At 41.9% G+C, this 12,723-nt stretch overlaps 1 protein-coding gene and 1 pseudogene across 1 annotated transcript in view; one reads left to right on the top strand and one right to left on the bottom strand.

Moving 5' to 3' along the window:
* XKR4 (XK related 4) overlaps window positions 1-12,723 on the bottom strand; it is a 430,784-nt gene that overhangs the window by 63,036 nt on the left and 355,025 nt on the right. The gene's annotated exons all lie outside the window — the stretch shown is intronic.
* Window positions 6,405-9,627, top strand: LOC116563473 (annotated as a pseudogene).

Here is a 12,723-nt window from a genome sequence, read left to right as displayed (position 1 = left end):
TTTCCCACAACCAAGTCATTTAGAGAAATGATACATCCGTCTCTCTGGCTGGATAGCTTAGGTTAAGAATTGGTTTACATAGCAATCGGAAGATGGATGGGCAATGCATTATAGAAACATCTTTGTACACGATTTCCCCTTCGATAGTTCTTATCTTTTGTGATGGAAACTGGAAATCCCATTTGATTTCTTTGCATCTGTCTTTGTAGAAATAAAAGCGCAAACAATATGTTAAAACATAAAAAAGAAACCATAAATGTTAACAGATCTGATGATGCGAGTTAAAAACTTTTACATGGCATAAGGCTCTGTCACCCAATTTTTAAGACACTGACAGAAAATACTATAGGAACAATAAATAGTTAATATTCTGAATATCCAACATGAGATTATTAAACAACAGGTAACAGAGAATTACCCTTAGAGGAAAACAACCACATAAATGGACTGGTAATTTGCAAAAGAAAAGCAAAACTTGCCAAAGGCCCTAATAATCTTACTATTAATAAAAAAATTCAATACTTTTTCTCTCACTGTCATAATTTCTACCCAGTGGTCCAAGCCAACAACATTTACCTGTCTTTGGCAAAGATTAAGCATAATGATAATACTCAGTGTTGGGGAAATTAGCACTTTACTGGTGGGATATAAATGTTCTTCTGAAAATTTGGCAATTTAAATCATAATCTTCACAAATGTGCAAATTCTTTGTGCGAGGCCGATTTCTAAGATGACCCCCAGTCCCTACCCTCACCAACCCCCAACCTAGTATACACACCTGTACAATCCAGTCCCCTTGACTGAGGGAGACACTGTGAAGATGATGGGATAGCGGTGTTTGTTACAGAATAAGGCAAAGGCTAAGAGAGTTTGCAAATGTAATGAAGGTGCCTGATCAGTTGACTTAGATTTAACCAAAAGAAGGATCATCCTCAGTGGGCCTAGTCTGACCAAATGAGCTCTTTAAAAAAGTCTAGAGGCAATTGACAGGAAGCAGGAACAGATGCTGTCCTATTGGCCTTGGAGACACACACTGTCCTATCATGGAGATGGCTACATGGCAGAGAATGGTGACTGAGTTCTAGGAGCTCCGTTCTACAACCACAGGGACCTGCATTCTGCCAGCCACAGGGAGCTGTGTCCAGATGAGGTTGCAGTCTTGGCTGACACCTTGAATGCAGCCTTATGAGACCTGGAGTGGGAAACCCAGCCAAGCCCTGCCTAGATCCCTGACTCACAGAAACTGTGAGGTCACAAACATATGCTGTTTGAAGCTGCTGAGTCTGTGGTAATTTGTTTTGCAGCAATCAAAAACTAATAAACGTTTTCATTAAATAACTTAGCCCAATCTTGAGAATTTATCCTGAGGTATTAATCAGATACCCAAACAAAAAAAATATGTATAAGGATGTTTATTTTAGAATTATTTACTGATAAAAGACTAGAAACAACCTAAAACTCCAATCATAGAGGATTGATTTGACATATTCTGGTACATCATATATTACATGGAAAGACTTAAACCAAAGTGGCAACTGATTATATGGATAGTGAGATGGTAAAGAAATGTGTTTTTCCATACTTTTTAATTTTATTTTCTTTGATAAATATCTATTGGTTTTTAAAACAGCCTTATGGATGCATAATTTAATGTCATAATATCCACATGTTTTAAGCATATGGTTCAATGCTTTTGAGCAAATTTCTTCAGTGGTGCAACCAATGTCATAATCCAATTTGAGAATACTACATCATTCCAAAATCCCTCATGCCTGTTTGCAGTCAGTTCTCACTCCCATCCCATTTCAGACAGCCACTGATCTGCTTTTTGTTTCTGTGGTTTTGCCTCTTTTAGAATTTTCATGTAACTGGAATAATACAATAGGTAGTCTTTGTGTATGGCTTCTTTTACTTGCCATATTTTTAAGGTTCATTTTATTGTTGTATTTATCAGTAGTTATTCCTTTGTATTGCTGAATTGTATGCAACTGCATGAATATACTATACTTTGTTTATGCATTCACCAGTTGATAGCATTTTTTTTTCAGTGTTTGGCTATTATGAATAATTCTGCTAGACGTATTTGTGGATAAAACTTTGTGTGGACATATTATTTCATTTCTCTTGAGAAGACACCTGGGAATGGAATTACTGGGTCATAAATATTATTAATATTTAACCTAAAAAAACCCATCAAACTGTTTTCTAAAGTGACTGTCCATTTTACTTCATCACTAGCAATGGATGAGTTCTAGTTTCTTTTATTACAGTCTTTACAGCGGGTGTGTGCTTTCAATTTACATTTCCCTAACTACTAAAGATGTTTAGTATCTTTTCATGAGCTTGCGAGAAATTTCTGTGTTCTTTTGGTGAATTGTCTGTCCAAAACTTTTTGTTATATAATTGAGTTGTAAGAGTTATTCATATCTTCTGGATACAAGTCCTTTATTAGATATGTTATTTTCAAATATTTTATTTCAGTCTATGGTTCTCTTTATTTTTCTAAAGTTATCATTTGAAAAGCAGAATTTTAAAATTTTTATGAAGTTGAATTTCCAATTATGTTCTTTAATGAGACACACTTTTGGTATCCAATCAAATAAATTTTTGACTAAATTCAGGTCAGAAAGATTTTCTTTCATGTTTTGTTCTAGGAGTTTTATAGTTTTAGCTCTTACATTTAGGTCTATACTCTATTGTGGAGTAGTTTTTGTGTCTAATATAAGCCAAGGGCTTATCATCTTTTTGCTGATGAATATTCAATTGTTTTAGCATCATTTTTTGAAATCACCCTCCTTTTCCCCTGAATTGTCTTGGCCCCTTTGTCAAAACTCAATTGACCATAAAGGTGAGAGTTTATTTCTGGCCTCTATATTCTGTTCCTTTGATTTATTTGTCTGTCTCTATTCCAATATTGTTATACTCTTGATTGCTGTATCTTTATGGTTAGTATTGAAATTAGTCAATGTGATATTAACAGGAGGTACTAGGTAGAAAAGGGCAGGGCCCCTGGTGAGGGCTCCACCCTCAAGTCTGGACTTGTGACCCAAAGAGAGAACGTGCATTTCTGTTTTCCCACTTGAATGTTGCCTTTTCCAAAACCACCCTGGCCTGCCCTGTCCCCTATCCTGCACCCATAAAATCCCTAGGCTCCACTGGCAGAGGGGCAGAAAAGTGCAGCAGAGAAGGAGAGAAGAGAAGAAGCAACTTGATGTCCATGAGAAGCAGCTTGAATTCAGAGGGACTGCTTGACAGTGAGACCTCAGAGAAGAGTTTGGCTGGGGACATCCCTGGCTGAACTCCAGGAAAAATACCACCTTCCCACTCCATTCCCTTTCCAGCTCCCCATTCCTCTTACAGCCACTTTCATAGGCAATAAAATCCTCTACATTTCCCATCTTCAATTCATTTGTGCAACCTGATTCCTCCTGGATGGTGGACAAGGACCCAGGTGTGGGTGCAAGAGGCTGTTCACACTGACCCTCCACTGAGCTGTCTAACACTTAAGCCATCCACAGATGGCAAAACTAAAAAAGCACACTGTAACGCATGCCCTCTGGGGCGGCAGGAGTGATGAGCAATGCCTGGACACTGCCATGGGACCATATGGAGTTCTGCTCCTGCTGGTTGGCCAGAGGCACCCATCCTAGCCTCTGTACCCACTCACCTGCATGCTCCCTGTCCTATGAGGGGTTGAGACCTTGGGCTGAGTAAAACAAGCCAAGTCCTTGACAAGTCTCATGAAGGGGTCGAGGGAACTATCCCATTTCAAAGGTACACTTACCAAATTTGTATTTCTTATTCAAAACTGTTTAGGCTATTCTAAGTATTTTGCATTGCCATATACTTGTTTTTTGGATCGGTTTGTCCATGTCTATAAAAAATGCTCCTGGAATTTTTATATGGATTGAGTTTAAGCTATAGATCCATCTGGGGATAAATGTCATATTAACAATAATGTTTTTCAATCAATGAGCATGGTACATCTCTTTTCATTTAGATCTTTAAATTTCTCATAGTAATATTTTATGGTTTTTAGTGTATGGCTCTAACTCAGATTAATGCTAACAATTCGAGCAAAATAGAGCAATTTTAGTATAGTTCCATTTCTTTCCTCTTCTTTGAGTAATTATTGTCATAAATAAATATACACACATATCCATAAACCTAACTGTGTGTGTATGTAACACATACTCAACAACAAAGTTCTACAATAATTGTTTAAAATGTCTATTTTCAAAAGGAAATTAAGTGTAAAAGGGGGTCTTTCAATCTACCTACATTTTACCACTTTCAGTGCTCTTCATTTCTCCCTGTGAATTTTAGTTTCTGTCTGGAAATATTTTATTATGCCTAAAGTATGGGGGGATATTTTATTAAGCCTAAAGTGCTTCCTTTATTACTGCTTCTAGGTCAGATCTTCTAGTAATGCATTTTCTCAGTTTTTGTTTACTTGGAAATGTGTTTATTTATCTTGCATTTATTTTGGGGGGAATAGTTTTGATACACACAGAATTCTTAGTTGACAGTTAAAAGTATTCAGCACTTGAATATGTCATTTTACTGCTTCCTGGTGTTCCTTGTTTATAGTGATAAGTCAGCTATTAATCATATATTTTTCCATACTGGATAAGTCATTTTCCTCTTACTTTTTTCAAGATTTTCTCTTTGTATTTGTATTTCAGTCATTGATTATGATGTGTCCAGGTATGAGTTCTGATATGCTTACCCTATTTAGGGTTTGTGAAGCTGTTAATATTTGTAGATGGCATTTCATCAAATTTTGGAGGATTTTAGCTACTATTTTTTTCACATAAATGATTTTTCCCTTCTTTTCTCTTTTTTTACTTCTAGGAGCCTTATTTCATGTATGTTGGTAGGCTTAACATTGACCCACATGCCTCTGATGTTATGTTCATTTTTTAAAAAATTGTCTGCATTTGTCAGATTGAGATATTTCTACTGAACAATATTTCAGTATACTGCTTCTTTCTCCCTTCATCTCAAGTTTTCTGTTGATATAACAAGCAAAATCTTCATATTGAAAATACTTTTCAGCTCTGGAATTTCTAGTCGGTTCTTTTTCATTTCCAATATTTGGGTTCCATTTCTCTGTAAAGATGATTTATTGAATCATAGGCATCATGTGTTTAATTATTTGTTTGCCAAATACATCATTTAGGTCTACTTTAATTTCTATGGATTACTTTTTTTCCTAAGTATGGGTCACATTTTCCTAATTATTTGCATGCTTAGTAGTGGTTTTGCTCAAAAATGGAAATTTTAGATTCTATATTATGGCAACTCTGAATTTTGATTAATTTTTCTGAGGATTTTGTTGCTGTGGATGAAGTAATTTCCACAGATTTAAACTGTATAATCTGTCTTCCCCATGACCTGTAGCTGTTGAAGTTGTACCTTTGTCTGCGTAGCTTAGTGATCAGACAAGATTTGAGCAGATTTTTCTCAAGCACCTTGAGCCCATAAAGCTCCCACTTTCTGCTGACTGACCTTCGTGTGGGTCAGGGAGTACATTCAGAGTTCTCCCATTCTCAGGTCTGCCATGGCCTTACTTTTCTCCTGGCTTTCTTGGGTCTCACCTGCACAAATGCATAGGCTCTCTGCAGGCCAGAAATATGTGGAGATCTTATCTAATCCTTCTGTGGATGTATCACATCCAGGATCTCCCTGTTGAGATGGCTGGCAAAATATTAGGGAAATATTAGGGAATGTTTTGAAGGTCAAAGGGGAATTACCCGTAAATGGTGTTTACTCTGGGCCCAGGAACCTAAAGCTTTTATCATTCATAAAACCACTCTTTTAACCATGTTAATTATCCACAGCATGTTGACTTAGAACCTCTGTTATTAAATCTATCCTGAATATGAGTAGTCACAGGAAGTTATGGTCATTTAGCTGCAATTGCCCTCTGAAATCAGCTGACGCCCATCCGTAGCCCACTCAGGTTAGTGCGTGTGAGTGTATTCATTCATCTATTGTTGAGTCAGGGTCTGCAGGACAGATCTCTGCGGTGGTGATCAACGCCTCATCTCCCTATTAAGTTTCTCATTGGTCTACCACTTGTCCTAACTGTGATTGTAACCTTGGGCTGGAAAAAGCTACAGGCCTTCTTTCTTTTTTTGTTTCCTAGTGAGTTTGCCACTTTTAGTGAACAAGGCTATAGCGCTTTGACCTATTTCTCAATTGAGCCAGCCCCCTCTGGCACCAAAGTTTATGGATTCCATCTTGAACTTCAGTTCGGTACAATTACCGTTCTTACTGACTGAGAGGGAGGAAGGATGGAAGTAATCTTCGAGAAGAGGGCCACAGATTCCTGTTGCCTTTACCCGAAGTTCCATAAAATTTAGCCTGGAGCAGCAGAAGTACCTGCAGGCTGTGGTCAGCTCCATGCCTGCTACACGGATGCGTCAGGGCACAACAGGCTTAGCGGCTTCTCCTCAGCCCACATGGGCAGTCACGTTGCCAGCCCCAGAGCCAGGGTCACCATGCTGTCCAACCCCATGGTGGCCTTGGCTTCCAGATGGACCGCACCCCCAGGTAAGTGAGGCAGTGGCCGGACAAGGTGCGCAGAAGTGGGCGTGATGCCAATGTGGGCTCCCAGCTAGCAGAGGCGCACTGGCCCCACCCAGGCCAATGCAGGACCTCTGAACCGGGCTTCCTGCAGCCACAGGGAGCAGCCCTCTACATCCTCAAGGACAAAGCCCAGCTCAAGGGTGTGTGGCTGGACCCCCTGCAGCAGTGGGAGCTGGTGCCCATTGAGGTGTTTGAGGGCGGCAGGTGAAGGCTAGCTTCAAGAAGCTGCTGAAGGCATGTGTTCTGGGCTGCCCCGCTGCTGAGCCCAGCCCAGCTTCCTTTCCTATGCTCACTGGAGGACTCGGAGTGGCTGATCCAGATCCACAAGCTGCTGCAGGTGTTGGTGCTGGTGGTGGAGCTCCTGGATTCAGGCTCCTCCGTGCTGGTGGGCTTGGAGGATGGCTGGGACATTACCACACAGGTGCTAGCTATCCTTGGGGCAGCGCTCTCAGATCTCTTCTATTGCATGCAAGAGGGCTTCTGCTTGCTGGTGGAAGAGTGGCTGTCCTTCATCATAGCTTCAGCCACCGTGGAGCCCACACCCTGGCTGGGCGGAGCAGTGGCTTCATACTCGTCTTCCTGTAGTTCCTGGATTGCATATGCCACGTTCACCTGCAGTTCCCCCACAGAGCTTGAGTTCAGCCAGTTCTACCCCAAGTCCCTCGCGTACCACCAGGTGTCACGCCATCTCCCGACCTTCCTGCTCAACTCTAAGCACGTTGAACTGGGGCTCCTGGACGAGGAGAAGGGGAAACACAGGGGCCAGCTGCTGTGCAGGTCTGTGTGGGAGTATGTGGACTACATGAGCAAGAGGACACCCATGTTCTACAATTACATTCATGTACCCGAGGTCACAGGTCCTGCGGCCCTACAGCAACACGTCCAACCTGAGGGTGTGGGACTTCTACACTGAGGAGATGCTGGCCAAGGGCCCTCCCTATGACTGGGAACTGGCCCAGGGACCCTGAGCCCTGGGAGGAAGAACGGTCTGATGGAGGCGCTCCCCAGAGCAGGCACCGCGTGGTACGGCCCCGCTATATCAGCTGCCCCCAAGCCCAACCTGATGCCATCTCACGCCTACCGGAGGAGTGCAGAGGCTGGAGACAGAGCTGGGCCAACCTGCTGAGCACTGGAAGGACACCTGGCACCGGGTGAAGACTGCACAGTGCGTTGAAGGCCGGCCAGATGGACGTGGCACCCCAGCTCCTTCCTAATGTTCACTGTACCCCACTCCCACTGCCTGCTGGGAGTGCACCTGCAGGAGGGGCCTGTGGGCTCCACCCTGAGCTTCAGCGTGGACAGCAGCCAGATTAGTGGCTCCGCTGCATCTGGCTCCCACTAGGCTGCCTCCTGCAGCACCAGTACCCTGTACAGCCAGTTCCAGACAGCTGAGAGTGAGAACAGGTCCTATGAAGGCACTCTGTACAAGAACAGGGCCTTCATGGAAGGTCCACTCGTTCCTGCTGGACAAAACCAAGCACAAGCTATGCTACTATGAGAACCGAGTAGACACAGAGGGCAGGGGTGTCACTGACCTGGCGGAAGTGGAGGCTGTGGCACCTGGCACGCCCACCATGGGCACCCCTAAGACTGTGGATGAGAACACATTACATTTACAACTTCTGTGCCCAGGATGTGCCCTCAGCCCAGCAGTGGGTGGACCAGATCCAGAGGCTGACGCCGGAGCCTCCTACCCTGCCTGGCTGCTCTGCTTCAAGTCATTACCGACTGGTCCTGAACCCCCAGCACTTGTGTGTACAGCCCCTGTCCCTGCCCAGGCAGCCCTGACTTATTTTGGCATCACAGCTGAGCACGATGCAGGGAGGTGGCCAAGGCACAGCCCACAATGGGCCTGGAAAGAGTCCCGCTCTGTCAGCGTGTACTGGTCCAGCCAGCCAGCCGGCTGCGGGCAAGTTGTTTCTAGAACCAGGATCTATATAAAGAGAAAACTAATGCAAATTAATTAACAATTAATTAAAATAAAGAATAAATGTATCTCAATTTGTTGTCACCTTTGGTCAATTTTAAACAATTTTGCCCAATTTTATATCTTATTTTTTTTAACCTGAGAGGATTTGCGAATCTCTTAATACCACCATGGCTAAAAGTTCAAGTCATCGGCTGTTTATATAATAAGTCATAACACTGGATTTTAGGGCTCCTGGAAGAGTTGAATGCAAAACGCTGTTTCAGGTATGTATGTCGCCATCACAGAGCCGAAGGCCATTGCTTACCCTTCCACTGCCACTCCCTTTATTTTCCTTTATTCGTATACATGACTGTCTTGGCTGGTTCACCACGGTTCTTTATGATGCTAAGAATAGGGATACTGCACAAAATGTAGTCTCTGGCTTCATCCCTGTTCTGTGAAGCAAAGCTTCAGCCAGCCAGGTTGACTATTGCATTTTAGTTGATTATTGTTATGTAGGGCATGTGGGAGATCTTTAGGGGGAGAGATAAATAGTGGGCAAGAAACCAGAAAACCAAGGATTATAATGACCTTACTAAAGAGTCAAAACCCACTAAGAGAAAAATAAATAAAATGTGCTAGTTAGCTAATTCCACCTGCAGCTTCTTCCCCAAACCACATTTTCCCCACTGATTAAAACCGTCTCACTTAGGAGCTAGACATTAGGCAGATGTGCAGATTTTGGCTTAATTAATCAAAATCCAGTATCGTGGGTTTGCCTGGATTCATTTTGATTGCAAAAATCCCTTCAATCAGTGACTTGTAAAAGAAATATTCAGATTTTCAAGACTAAGTTTTGCTTTGCACAAAATGTTTTTCACTTCATTGATTGGTACTTGTGAACACTGCATCTTGTTCTCTGGCTAGAAGTCCAGGTGTATGGGAAGATGAGCGCTTTATTGAGTCACACTTTTTCAGAGCAGTGACTATTTTATATGAATAAAATGAAGTTTAATAAATTGCCAGGCTTATGAATAGAAACTTATAAAGCATAGAAGAGGAAATCGATTCCTGGCAACCTAAAAATATACCAAAGAAAGAAACCGCAAAATTGTACAAGCTTAGCTGTTCCTACTTTCGCTGTTCTTTTTAGCAAACTTGACAGGCAGTTTGCTTGCCAGCGACCTTTGTAACTGGGGCTGACTCAATCTCAGGAGTGCGGGTGGTGGCTCTGTGTCATTCACTAGCCGACTGACATCACACCAAAGCATTTGACAGACAGGCACAATTTACTGTGAGAGGTTAATGTTACCTTTCTTTAAAACGAATAGTTTAATAAACCAAGCACCAAAATGACTTAAAGAAGCCTCAGATTCCCCGTCTCAGACTCCTAATTCTTCAGCTACAGAGAAAAGGAGCTTATTGGCTGTCCCTTAAAATTCTACAGGTTAGAAAATACAGTATTCTAAAAATGAAGTTCTCAAGAAAAAAGTCTTGCCTGAATTTTAGTGCAATCTTTAACAGAACTGCTGGTGATTAGCGGGGTTTTTCTTCTTCTGTGAAGGGAGGGCTACAGGGCTGTCCATTGCATAGTGGTGGACAGATATCATTTCATGGTACCCCACGAACTTAATGAAAGAATAATGATAATAGTAGACGGTGATACTAACATAGCTGTACAACACAGTGTAAAAAAATCAAAGGACTCGTTGAATGGAAACTTTGCTTCCACCCCTGCCATTATGTGGTGTCTTTCCCTTCTTTCTTGGTCCACCTCTTTGAAAGGCTCGTCTGTGTTTGCTCTCTTCCCTTTCCCCCCTCTCTGGCCACAACAAGAGCCCTAGGGTCCATCTACCTTTTGTGATGTCAGCCTTGGAATGATTTGGCTCTCGCTTTCTATCTGACGTATTAAGAAGTCATAACCTCTTTTCAGTCTTGCCACACAGAATGATTTCCCATATTTTTTTGTGCTCTCTTGCCTTTTAATTATCAGCACATTCCTAGAGTTAGCTTTGTTTCTTGACTGGCAGATCATAAAGGTCCTGTCCAGATCCCTGGTTCACATATGTCTAGATCTGTATATTTTTACTATTAGCCGCTTCATTCCCTACTCCTAACCCCTGTGTTTTTTTTCTCCCAATCAGATAGGCTCTATCATCATTTCAAAACAATTGGGTGAAAGATAGGACTAAGTTACCACTCTGGGTTAATGAATTTTTCCCTATACAATTTTTCTCAAAAGAGGGATTGAGGTTTTAGACCATAAACATACACTTGGGGCAGGCAGTGTTGCTTTTCTGTTAGGGTTTGCTCCTTGAAGACTCACTTTCACTCTGCAAACGTTCATTGACCTAAGTGGCCACTTCCTTGCATAGTTGCAGGAATCTCTTTCAGAAGATACCGCCTGTCAAAGGTTTTGCTTGTCATTGAGTAGGTATTTGATGGTGAAAACATAAAGCCATTGTCCCCAAAACTTTATTGGGCAAGCTGGTCACCATGGAACTGCTACTGATCCCATCTTGGAATCGGTCAGTTAGCCGGGCATGGTGGCCTGTAATCTGGCACTTTGGGAGGCCTAGGTGGGTGGATCTCCTGAGCTCAGGAGTTCGAGACCAGCCTGGGCAACATGGTGAAACCTCATCTGTACTAAAATACAACAACAAAAAATTTGCTAGTCCTGGTGGCACGCGCCTGTGATCCCAGCTACTCGGAAGGCTGAGGCAGGAGAACTGCTTGAGTCTCGGAGATGGAGGTTGCAGTGAGCCGAGATTGCACCACTGCGCTTCAGCTTGGGCTACAAAGTGAGACTCTGTCTCAAAAACAAAAACAAAAAAAAAAAAAAAAAGAAATCGGTCAGTTAAAAAAGTGTTTGGTTCATCTCCCAGTGCCAAAACCCTGGCAGAACAGCTCTGCCTGCAGGGCTTAAGCCCCTGTTATGCACATTGTAACATGTGGATAAATGCTCCAGGGCTGCTTTGCACCGGGCCAGGCACCTCCATGTGATGGTAGAGTTGAACTTTCAGTGTAGCTTTTTTCTGCCTTCCTGGGAATAAAGCTATAGATTCAGGTTGGGGGCCGAGCCAAGTATCTGTGCAGAGTGAGGCGAGAGGTCGAAGTGCCGCAGCACAGAGGCTGCAGTTGGGAACAGTAATCTCCCATTGGCTCTCTGCACCAGTCAGCCCTTCAGACAGAAATGGCTCAGAGTCCCAGACAGCACAAGGAGATTTTTCTTTGGAAGATTCTCACAAGCATGAAGTCGGAGGCCTTTTCTATTAGGAGATTTGGCTTCTGCAGCTGGCACTGCTGACAGTATAGCAGCCTATTTAGCAAGGCTTGGTATTGAACACCTGTGCATATGAATAACAATTGAATAACATTGTTGCTACTCTTACTGTGGTAACAGTGACTCTTACAATTGTGGCGGAGGAAGGACAGACTGTAACTTCTGATTTGACTAGGGGCCATAGTGCCCAATCAGCAGGCTGAGTGGGAAGGATCCCACCCTAATCTTCCACCCTAGATAGCACGTGCTCTGAGGAAACACTTTTATCTGTTCATGGTCTAAAAAGGTACCCCAGTAGACATAATTTCAGGCCAGAAAGTTTAAACCATGATTTCCAGGGCCTTTTCTCTTAGGGAGGAGATATTTTGCACATTTTCCTTAATTCAGGAAAGCTCTCATATTAATGGGGCAGACATATTCATATAGTCACTTTATGTAAAATTAAATACATATAAAATGATGAGAGTATAGAGCTCTTCCGTGATTTGCCTTTCCCACCCAACGCTGTGTTTAAAAAATGTTTAATTAAATAAATATTAAATATTTAAATTATTTAACTATTATTTAAATAAATAATTAATAATTAAATGTTTAATTAAAATAATATAAAATAATCAGAGTATCCTATTAAGTGATTTTCCTCTCCTACCCAACATTGTGTTTTAAACATTTTTAAAACACAATTTGTTTTTGCATGTTGCACTTTCATCAATTTAATGAACTATGAATAATATTTTTTCCATAGACTTTTTCTGCTTTTTAAAATGTAACTGATTATAAATCTTCAAACGAACAGTGTTCTTTCTTTGCAATCCTTATGTCTCTTGCTCTTAAGGATTTTTTAAAAAAACCTCAATCACTGAACAGGACCTTTGCTGTGGAATTAAAAAAAATTTCATACATGTTAATATAGCTGTGGTTTATTCATTTTCATGGC

Source organism: Sapajus apella, unplaced genomic scaffold (assembly GCF_009761245.1).
Source record: "Sapajus apella isolate SASKATOON/1434 unplaced genomic scaffold, GSC_monkey_1.0 scaffold35, whole genome shotgun sequence".
NCBI classification, from domain to species: domain Eukaryota; kingdom Metazoa; phylum Chordata; class Mammalia; order Primates; family Cebidae; genus Sapajus; species Sapajus apella.
This window is presented reverse-complemented; position numbering and strand designations above follow the sequence as displayed.